The sequence below is a fragment of the Alosa sapidissima genome, chromosome 19, assembly GCF_018492685.1.
Source record: "Alosa sapidissima isolate fAloSap1 chromosome 19, fAloSap1.pri, whole genome shotgun sequence".
In the NCBI taxonomy this organism is placed as follows: Eukaryota; Metazoa; Chordata; class Actinopteri; order Clupeiformes; family Clupeidae; genus Alosa; species Alosa sapidissima.
This window is the reverse complement of record NC_055975.1, coordinates 28,836,718-28,847,109: the sequence shown is the minus strand read 5'-3', so window position 1 is coordinate 28,847,109 and position 10,392 is coordinate 28,836,718.

Genomic DNA, 10,392 nt, shown 5'->3' with positions numbered 1-10,392 from the left:
GAATGTACTGTAAGTACGACATTATGTGTGTGCGTAAGTGTGTGGCGGGAGGTAAAAGAGATGGCTTTACACTTCTCTCTCCAACCGCTTCACACACTTCACACGCTACAATCAGGGGCTGTGACGGCCTTGAATAGGAAAAGGAAACAGTCGTTTAAAAACGTGTGTGATATTTTATAGACTATGAAATTCACTTACGACTTAAAAAGGAACCCGGGCTCAGAGTAAATATTTGTTAATGTTTCAGGGGCAAACGAAGTCAGAGGGCTGAAAGTGCGCTTGGAAAGATGGAACGGAGGATAAGGGGGGAACGGAGTTCAGAAACCGATACACCACAAGCCCCGACACTCTTCTGATTGCAGCGATTTCTGTTGACCCCGAGAAGGCCACAGTGTTGGCAGCTGCCGCAAACTAATCTTCCGTTGCTAAGTGAGTAATTGAATGTGAGAGCTTATGTATTTTTGTAATGAGCTGACAGCATATTTCCACTCCCTGCCCAAAAGGTTACCCTAATCAACATGGTCACGCTGTTTCTCTCAGAATGACAGCTCCGCAGCAACAGTATGACAAAACGCCGAGCAGCACTGCCTGTGCAGATGTCAGCTCGTGAGAGGCTCGACTGTTCCAGGGCGAAAAAAGCAATGAAGGACTTGGCACTAAATCAACGTCAGTCCAAAGCATTTCCCCAGAAATAGAAATTAATAGTTTGCCTCCATTCCTGTCCCGGGATAAGACCCGGACTCGTAATGATGGTGAGCGTATTGCGTGTCATTCTCTCTTTGAAGGCAAACAGGCACATTTCACTGCGACAGTAATGCGAGAAGGTTGTTATTGCTTGTGGGATTACAGACGCTAAAACTGCAGGAACGTATTGCTGGGGTGAAAGGAATAATATAAGGTGGATTCTGTCTTTTAAATCTGTAACACTATCTGATGGCTTGCCTACACGGGAAATAGCCTATAGCCTATCCAGAGCATGTACGGGCCCGTGTATCTGAAAGGCTATCGGTACTCCGTTTCGGGGCCAACCCAAAGCCACAAATGCTTCCCCTCCTCGGTGTGACCTCGAGGAGCAGGCTACACGGGAGAGATTATTTTAGATTGCACACGGAGGTGTTCCATTTAAAATGCCAGCACAATTTCATTCGGTCTTTGGAGATTGTATTTTGAACTTCCCTGAACCTCTTTACCCATAACAAATTCCAAGCCTGTGACAAGGTTGAACTCAGAGTTACAGTGGACATAGGCTTGTAGGGCTAGAGACCCGAAAAACCTGATTTCTACAACGTATGCTTATTCATTATCATGTCAAAAAACAAATACATTTTGGGAGATGTATCACAGACCACATATCTTTTCCTCCCCTGATGTTCTGATCAAAGTCATCAAGATCACTTCATTTCCTCTCCCGAACACGGCCTTGTGACGAATCAGCCTTATGTCTTGAAGCGTTTTCCAGAGTCATTTATGTCCATCTGCTGCGCACGCACACAAATCGTCCGCTCATAACGATATGTAATGTAATCAAAGTCTAAGCCGTGCTTTATACAACCAATCAGTCTCAAACAATCCGAGGGAGAGGGAGAGGGAGAGGGCACCCAGCCCCCAGCCGTGTGTTACTCATCAGCCTGGATGTATTCGTTGTTTGGATTGCTGTGTTTGTATAAACCAGATTGGTTTGCACTTAACCCTGTAATGTATGCAAAACAATCCTCCAGATAATACTCTTAAGCTTTGCCAGTTACCTATCTGGCAGCTGCAGTAAACGGGGCCTCGCAAGAAAAATGGCGTGTAATAAATTATGACATGAACCAGCGGCGTGTCACAGGGGCGCAGCCGCCCTTGTCCCAGATCAACAGTCAGGATATTAAAAATGGCACCTAAATGTACAGATAAGGGTCAACAGGTCAAGGTCCTCTGGAAAGCTAGTATGCCTGAGACGCCATACAGAGCAGATTTCAATGCCCAGAGCTGAACTAAGGGGCTGTATGGTGATTTACTGTGGTTCAGCAACCCACAGTTGCTTTGAGAAAATGAGTGACTGGGAATGTTACAAAAGTTTGCTCAAGCAACAGCATGGGCTCCCTCAAGTCTGTTATAAAAGTTGTGCAAAAGTGTATTACTACATACAGTTCATCTACTTCAGAAAACAAAGTGTTTCTTCCAACTTGTTTTGTTTATTATGGGTTTTTTTTACAGTGACCACCCTCTCCCTCATCAGCAAAAAGCAAAAAAAAAAAAAAAAGAAACGGTTTAGTTTTACGTTCATCTCCATGCTATGCGGCAACTCAGATGGTTACATATTATCCTAGTGGTCATGTCAGATAGCATCTGGATGGTGGAGTAAGTAGCTGTGTGGTTTTCATCGTCCACTGCCATGCTGAAATGCGGGATTAGCCTCTGGAGACCCCCCCCCCCTACACACACACACACACACACACTCTGAAACTGAAGAGGAGGGCAGGGCAAGACACTGGGGGCTCTATGCAAATGGCCTCCCTAATCAAAGCGGTCTGGTCCTCCAAGTTCAAGAGCGCCCTGAAGGAATGGCTGTCAGTAGTCTCAGAGTGAATAGAAGGTAATCCACACACTTCACACTACTGAGATTGTAATTAAGCACGTTCGAGTGTGTGTGCGTGCACATTCGCGCGCTTGCTCTCTCGTTTGCTCTCTCTCTCTCTCTCTATCTAGCCTACTCTCTGCTGAGAGTCAGAGAGATTACAATCGACCACGCGTGCACGCACACACACTCACTCAAATACACACCACACACACACACACAGACACATACTCTCTCACACACACACACACACACACACACACACACACAACACACACACTCACTCACTCAAACACACACACACACACACACACACACACACACACACACACACACACACACACACACATAACGTATGCACATACACACACTCAACTCAAATACACACACACCACACACACATACACATAACGCATGCACACTCACTCAACTCGAACACATACACATAACGCATGCACACACACACAGACACACATACACACACACATACACACACACACACACACACACACATACCACAGTTCCTCAAAAGAATCCTCTAAATCAATGTTAAGAATTTGAATGGACTTCGAGTCGTGATAAGGAATACCATATGCAGGCTTCTCTCCCATAGTCAGCTGATCAGAGAATAACTAGAGCATCATCTTAAGGAAGTTTGTAGAAAATTGTGAACTTTCTTTACTTCTCTTTCACTTTATGGCTGTTGTAGTAGTAGGCCCTCATCTGGCAGCAGTTTAGAATGTGTGCTGCAATATCATGTTCTCACCACTAGATGGCAGCTAGGTTGTGCCTTATAAAACGAGGCACGGAATCTAAGTTATTTCCCTTGACTTTTACCCCTGAAGCATGCCATTTGTGTTTAGCTTAATTATAACTAAGTCATTCAGTGCTCTGTGCACTGTGTCCTGTGCTCTGAAGATACGACTTCCTGAATGCAGTAATGTAGCCCTTTGGCCCAATGTAGTGTGATCCTATAAGAGAAAGATTCTGATTCTTTTACTGGAGTTGTGAGGATTAGTGTTTGTGATAAATGGGTGCCAGATTTCGACTAACACAGATAACCATCAAAGTGTGTGTGTGTGTGCGTGTGTGTGTGTGTGTCTGTGCGTGTGCGTGTGTGTGCGCATGTGTGTGTGTGTGTGTGTGTGCGCGCGCGTGTGTGTGCGCATGTGTGTGTGTGTGTGTGTGTGTGTGTGTGTGTGTGTGTGTGTGTGTGTATGTATGTGTGTTTGTGCGGCTGTGTGTGCATGTGTGTGTGTATCAACACCTGACAAAGTCTTAGACAGTACCCATCTGTGTTATGTATCTTATCACAAAATAGTGCCCTCCCTTCCTCTGTCAAAAGAGTGCCCTCCCTTAACTCAGCACTGCTGTGGGTCATTTTTATAAAGTAGGGGGAGCATGCCATGCTTTTGGGAAAGAGGTGCAATAACACAGATTTAGCTGACGGTAAAAACATAGTAAGTAGTTAACATTTAGCAGCATTTTGAACATACATTTGTCTTGAATTTGAGAAGGTATGGCTATTTGATTGGAGACATTTCACTTTTCTAAACCATAGGTGGCACTGTTGAGGCAGTCTGTGTGTGTGCTGTGGTCTGTTACGGTTCCATCTCAAGGTTAGAAAGCTCTCTATTTATAGTTGGTTGCCAGAGCAAAAGTGTGTGATAAAAGGTGGTCCACAATCTACTTAGAATGACCGCTCCCCACGCAGTCTGGTGGACCTCTCCAATGCAGAACAATAACCTGCAGACAAGAACCCTCGTCACCATGACACAAACCAGATAACCAGATAACACACAACACATCTGGCCCAGATTCAATCCCATTGTGGCCCTAGGTTGCTTGAGAAACACATTCATCCACAGCATGGACCCCCCCCTTCCCAACCCTATCACTCCCCTTGATAAATCCTGAATCCTGCCACCCCGGATGGCATCCTCGTGTCTCTGCCTAATTAAAGTTGTCTGCACTGGGGCTGTGGTCTTCTCTCCTGGCTTAGAAGCTGTCAGGCCGCGCGGTGCGGTGGACAGAGCTCATTTCCCACCCGACGCACTTTCAATTAGCTCGCTTGCCCCCGGCAACGGAGACGAGTAGCCACGAGCGCTAACAAGTAGCCAGGCGGACTATGTAATGAATGAAGAGAAACAATGAATGAAGAGAAAGCATGTGACATCGCTGAGGCGCTGCATCTCCCATCCCGAGTGGATACAGTCATCCCGAGAGAGAGAGAGAGAGAGGGGGGGAACGTGACTGCAGGCAGTAGAAAGCCCTCTCTTATCATCTCTGTGGGAGTCGTGTAGCTTTGTGTGTTTGACTTACTGTTCATCTGAGTCTGTCTTGTTAAATCCCCCTGAGGGTTCAGAGACATACATCCTCCTCCTCCTCCTCTTTCTCTATCTCAATCAATAAGTCACATTAGAATGGGCCTAATAATTTGACTAATGAAATAGCCTAGACTCAGGGGCAAGGCCTTCTTGCATCAAAATGTGTTGTGTCATGGCCTTGGATTTGGAGAAGGATGAAGTAATTAAAGTAGAAATACTAACCGTATCCGTTATCTCACTAAACAGACACCATATGGGGTGCCAAGTGTAATAGACTTTTTTTTTCTTCAAAAAATTCAGAATCTGTTCAGAAATACACTGATTCCAAATGAAACATCGTAATAGTGCATTTAGTCCACTATGCTGTGTTCAAACTTAACACGCCACCTTGAACATACACCATGCTAAACAGCTGATGTAATGTCACGGTAAACAAGAGGTGTTGCGTAACTTCAAAAAGCAAACTCGACTGACAGGCTGCTGTTTCTGTCATGGCAACAGCTTGATGTGTAAGCGACACATGCGTTGTACATTAAAGAGAGTGTGCATGATGAAAGCTGTTGGAAGAAAGTCTTTTGCACATACCAGTTGACACAACACAGTTAATGAAACCTGAGTGACAAAAGAGCAATGGCGATGATTTTGAAAGATCAAAGTAGCTGACATTTTAAGTTTCAAGGCATTGTCAAAATAATGGAAATGGTGTCTCATAATTTTTTTTATCATCCTTCTACTTCAAAAACTTTATACTGCCCCCCCCCCAAATGAAAATACCACACAGGATGGAAACTACATCCAGCTCAGATTGGCAAACCACATTCAACATCTTCTGAGATATTGACCAAGTTGAGTTTTAATTTCTCATGTAATGCAAGGGTTTAAGTGTTCACTTCCCTGAAACACTTCCCTGAAAAACCTAACTCTGAATTACCTAGAAAAACTAAGCTATTACCCAATGTTCTCTATACATGGCCACGTGTGTCAAAGTAGCCAAGACATATATGTTCGAGTGGCACAAAGCGCCTATAGGTCTGGCTAGCGCCTCTCACTCAGGAGTTGTCCAGATTGAATGGCGAGACATCTCTGCCATCTCTCTCCAGTTCACTCTTTGTGGTCAGTACATGGCCTTGGGGATTTGAACGTCATATCTGGTTGTGCGGTGTGCTACACTACCTTTTAATCTGGGTTTCCTCTGGATCTGTAGGACAATCTGTAGGATACTATACATTCAAAGAAAAAAAGTCAAAGTCAAAGTCAAAGTCTGCTTTATTGTCAATTTCTTCACATGTCAAGACATACAAAGAGATCGAAATTACGTTTCCCACTATCCCACGGTGGAGACAAGACATATTTTACCAATTAGGTCCACAGACAAACATAACATTCAAGTAAACAATATAAAAAGTAAAAATAAGAAGGCACATACAATGAAGAAAATAAGAGCAGCAAAATTTGAGTTGAAATTGTGCAATTGTGCATACAGTAGACAGTCAATATAATAGTGCAAAAGTCAGGCCAATAAATGGCTGAGGTAGTTCTGTTTGACCTAAGTATGCAGGTGGCATAGTGGTGCAAGTTATGTAAAAGCAGCAGAAGTGTGTTAAGAAGTGTTTTCAGGACAACAGGACAACAACAACAAGTTGCAAAGTGTGCAAGTGTACAAGTGAAGTAGTGCAAGTGGAGTAGTGCAAGTGGAGTAGTGCAAGGCAGCCATTGTGGGTCCAAAGTCCAGGATGTTATGTAGCTGAGGGTGGAGGGGGGAGAGAGTTCAGCATCCTAACAGCCTGGTGTATGAAGCTGTTGGTGAGTCTGGTGGTGCGGGAGCGCAGGCTTCTGTACCTCTTCCCAGAGGGCAGTTGATCAAACAAATTGTGAGCGGGGTGACTTGCATCACTCACAATTGTGGTCGCCTTGCGGGTGAGGTGGGAGATGTAAATGCATAATAATAATAATAATAACAATAATAATAATAATAATAATAAATGTTTGGGGGGAGGGGGACTGAAAATGAAGACCCTCTAACGTCATGGCGTTATAGTCTGCTTTTGGGACATGGTCCGCCTTTTCAACATGTGCATGAAAGCAAAGCGATGGCATGTATGTGTGTACAGATACCGGCACTGGTTGGGAAGCCGATAGGTGGGTCTTTAGGGCTCTGCTATCTACACACCCCAGAGTGCTGGGGGAAGTGTGGGCTTGTTGACAGGAAGGATTTAGGATTAGCTTCCTGGATGTGAAAACTGTTGCCTCACCACAGCAACTAACAAACCAGATGTATGTGCACTGTACTTTTGACTCTCAGCGCAGAGAAACACAGCTCTTCCCATCAGAACTATAGTGAACTATGTGCTTACTGTAATTTGTACTTGGGCGAGTGGTTAGAATTAGAAGTTTACTATAATGGTTGCATACACAAAAGATCCTTGGTCAGATGTCCAGTTCTACTGAAGGCATTCTAGATAAGTGGTGCAAACTCAACCACTTCGAAGACCAAGGAGATGGTGGTGGATTTCCGCAGGTCTAAGCCCGCTCTGCTACCAGTCTCCATTGATGGGGTCAATGTGGAGGTGGTAAATACCTACAAGTATCTGGGCTTACAACTGGACAATAAACTGGACTGGTCAGCAAATACTGAAGCACTCTACAAGAAAGGGCAGAGCAGGCTGTACTTCCTGAGGAGGCTGTGGTCCTTCAATGTCTGCAGTAAGCTCCTCAGGATGTTTTACCAGTCTGTTGTTGCCAGCATCCTCTTCTATGCTGTGGTATGCTGGGGAGGAAGTGAACTGGAGTGCACCACTTCAATATTAGATAAAATGACCCTGAGCAAACTGATCAACATCTTGGACAATGAATGTCATCCACTCCACAGCACTATTATGAAGCAAAAGAGCTTGATCAGCTGGAGACTTCGCTCACTGCCATGCACAACTGAAAGGCTGAGGAAGTAATTTGTCCCCAAGGCCATTGAACTGTTCAATGCTTCACTAAAGGGAAGAGGAGAGATAGACTTCTCTGCATAGTCTGTCTGCCTCTCCACCCTCTCCATGTTTGAGTACTGACTGCCCACTACTGCTTTACTACTGTTTTACTACTGTCCACAGCCTAATGTTTTACTACTGTTTTACTGCTACACTGTTTTTCATGCTATATTAGCACACATGACCAATGGCTCCTGCTACAATACTGAATGGCTGTAACCCTATTACCTCAACCTATTTTTGCACTGACATAGTTTGTATATTACCTTGTCTACATTATACATTACTCTCTTATTTGTCCATATTATTTATGCTGGTCTCTAGACCTTATTCTTGCACTGTTGGACTACTGTTGGACTACTTTTTGCACCTTCACCATGACACTCACTCTCTTGAGCACCTTACCATGCACACAGAACTAGAGGCCAGTCCCGGCCCTGTCATTGCAAGCGTCTCATGCTTGATCATCCTCAAGCACACTGTGGATTTTTTTTATTTAATTTATATAGTATATTTAGTATTTAGTTTTGTTTTGTTTGTTTCTTACAGTGGAGTTTTGTTATATGTATACTTATATTTACCATTTCTGCTGTAAGTGCATGTTGTGTATGCTACTGAGACCTTGAATTTCCCCTTGGGGATCAATAAAGTATCTATCTATCTAAGTGCTTGGAGACTAGAAGTTTAAGTGACTATGTGTGTGTGTGAGTGTGTGTGTGTGTGTGTGTGTGTGTGTGTGTGTGTGTGTGTGTGTGTGTTGGGGGCAGTATGGCAGTATATCCATGATAAAATTCCATGGGATGTGTGTGAGTTACTCTCACAAAGACAAATTCAAATCTGCATGACATCAAACACAAGAGTCATCGCTTCAAGTCCAGCTTCAATGACTCTCAGACCTTTTGGCTCTCGTGGAGATTCTCCTTTATCATAATTGCGTTCCCTCTAGCGAACATTTGCTCAGTGGATGTGCCGCAATCCCGTCTCCCCACCAAAAGCGTTCCCGTTCAGATCCACTAATGATGGGGAAATAAAACTGGCCGATTCCTCTTTCATTCACCCTCATTGGTTCACTTCTATCAGCAAATTCTCAAGGCAGAATTGATCCTGTCATTTGAAGGTCTATAAATCCTTGACCAAGTCATTCAGCTGTGGAGAGAATCAACACGTCAAACTTTACAGTGGCCATCTTCCCAAGTGCTTAATTGTGTTCTACAAGAAAGCATACTTAAGGGTTGTCATCATGTCAAGTGGGATTCAGAAGACAAATCTTAAACACAAAGTTCAAGGGAGAATTGAAAGGAAATCTAGCATGTGTTTTTAGCCTGGTTATTACCAGATCAGTTCTCAAAAGAGAATTGCACTTCCCTTTCACTTCAATTTCCCCAAACCAGCCCCATGGTGGATAAGCAGTTGGGATTGGTCCCTGGGTTTTCAGGGATTTTGGAAGTCGCTATGAATCGAAGAATTGCCAGACGGATTTGCAGAGCAAATCTAAGTGCAATTGCAGATTGGTGTGGGTTCACCCAGGCTAACGCGTTTTAGCATGAGCACACAGAATTTAAAATGTGCACTTTGGGGATGAGCGCTGGGATGTGGTGTTGCTACAAATATAGGGACAAGGATGAGCTGCAAAACAATGTCGCAGTTTCATGTTGGTTTCTAAAAAAGAAGTTTCGGGAGAAGAGCACAGGAATGACTCACAGCAATTAACTCCCCCTTCTTAATTCATCTCTTAGGAGATCTAAACCTGCCTCCATATCCAGACGGCACACACAAACACACACACACACACACATGTTGCAAATGACCCTTCCTCCCCCCCTCCCTCTGCTCCACATTACATCACGTCCAGGACCAAGGCCAGCGGCTGAGCCAAGTCACAAATGCTTCCTCATCTCACATAGCAGCTGATGGCCGTTTTGATACCACAGAGGAGTTTTTTTTAAATTATTATTCTTTTATGTTTTTTTTTTTTATTCTTATATGTTAAAGCTGCAATTGGCAAGTCTGACAGATTGAGGGGACTTAGTCAAAATTTTGAATGTTTACAACTCTCATGCCCCTTCCGCACTACCATCACGCATCCCCTCATCGAGTTTGTGCTCGTCAGTGCGCACCAGACTGCACCAGACTGTGATTGACAGTCAGATCTCACACAGCCCTGCTCTGATTGGACCAGAAGAATCGGGAGCTGTGGATTTTTGCAAAACAAATAATAGGCTCTAGGTGGAGGTAGAAGTGCAGGTTTTTTTCTAAAACCGGCTGATTTACGTTGTTTTGTCGTACGTTGTTCGTGTCGGTTTCAGTGAATATGATCAAAAAAATCTTGCCAACTGCAGCTTTAAATGAGTGTTGTCCTTTGAGAGTCAAATTCCTTGTTTGTTTATGCAAACCTGGCCAATAAATCAGGAACAGTGTTTTATTTACAATGATGCACATCATGAGAGAGACAGCATAACTTCACATAAAGATCCACCAGCTGCTCTAAGGAGATAGTTAGGGTTTAAATATCCACCCAGGTTGACGG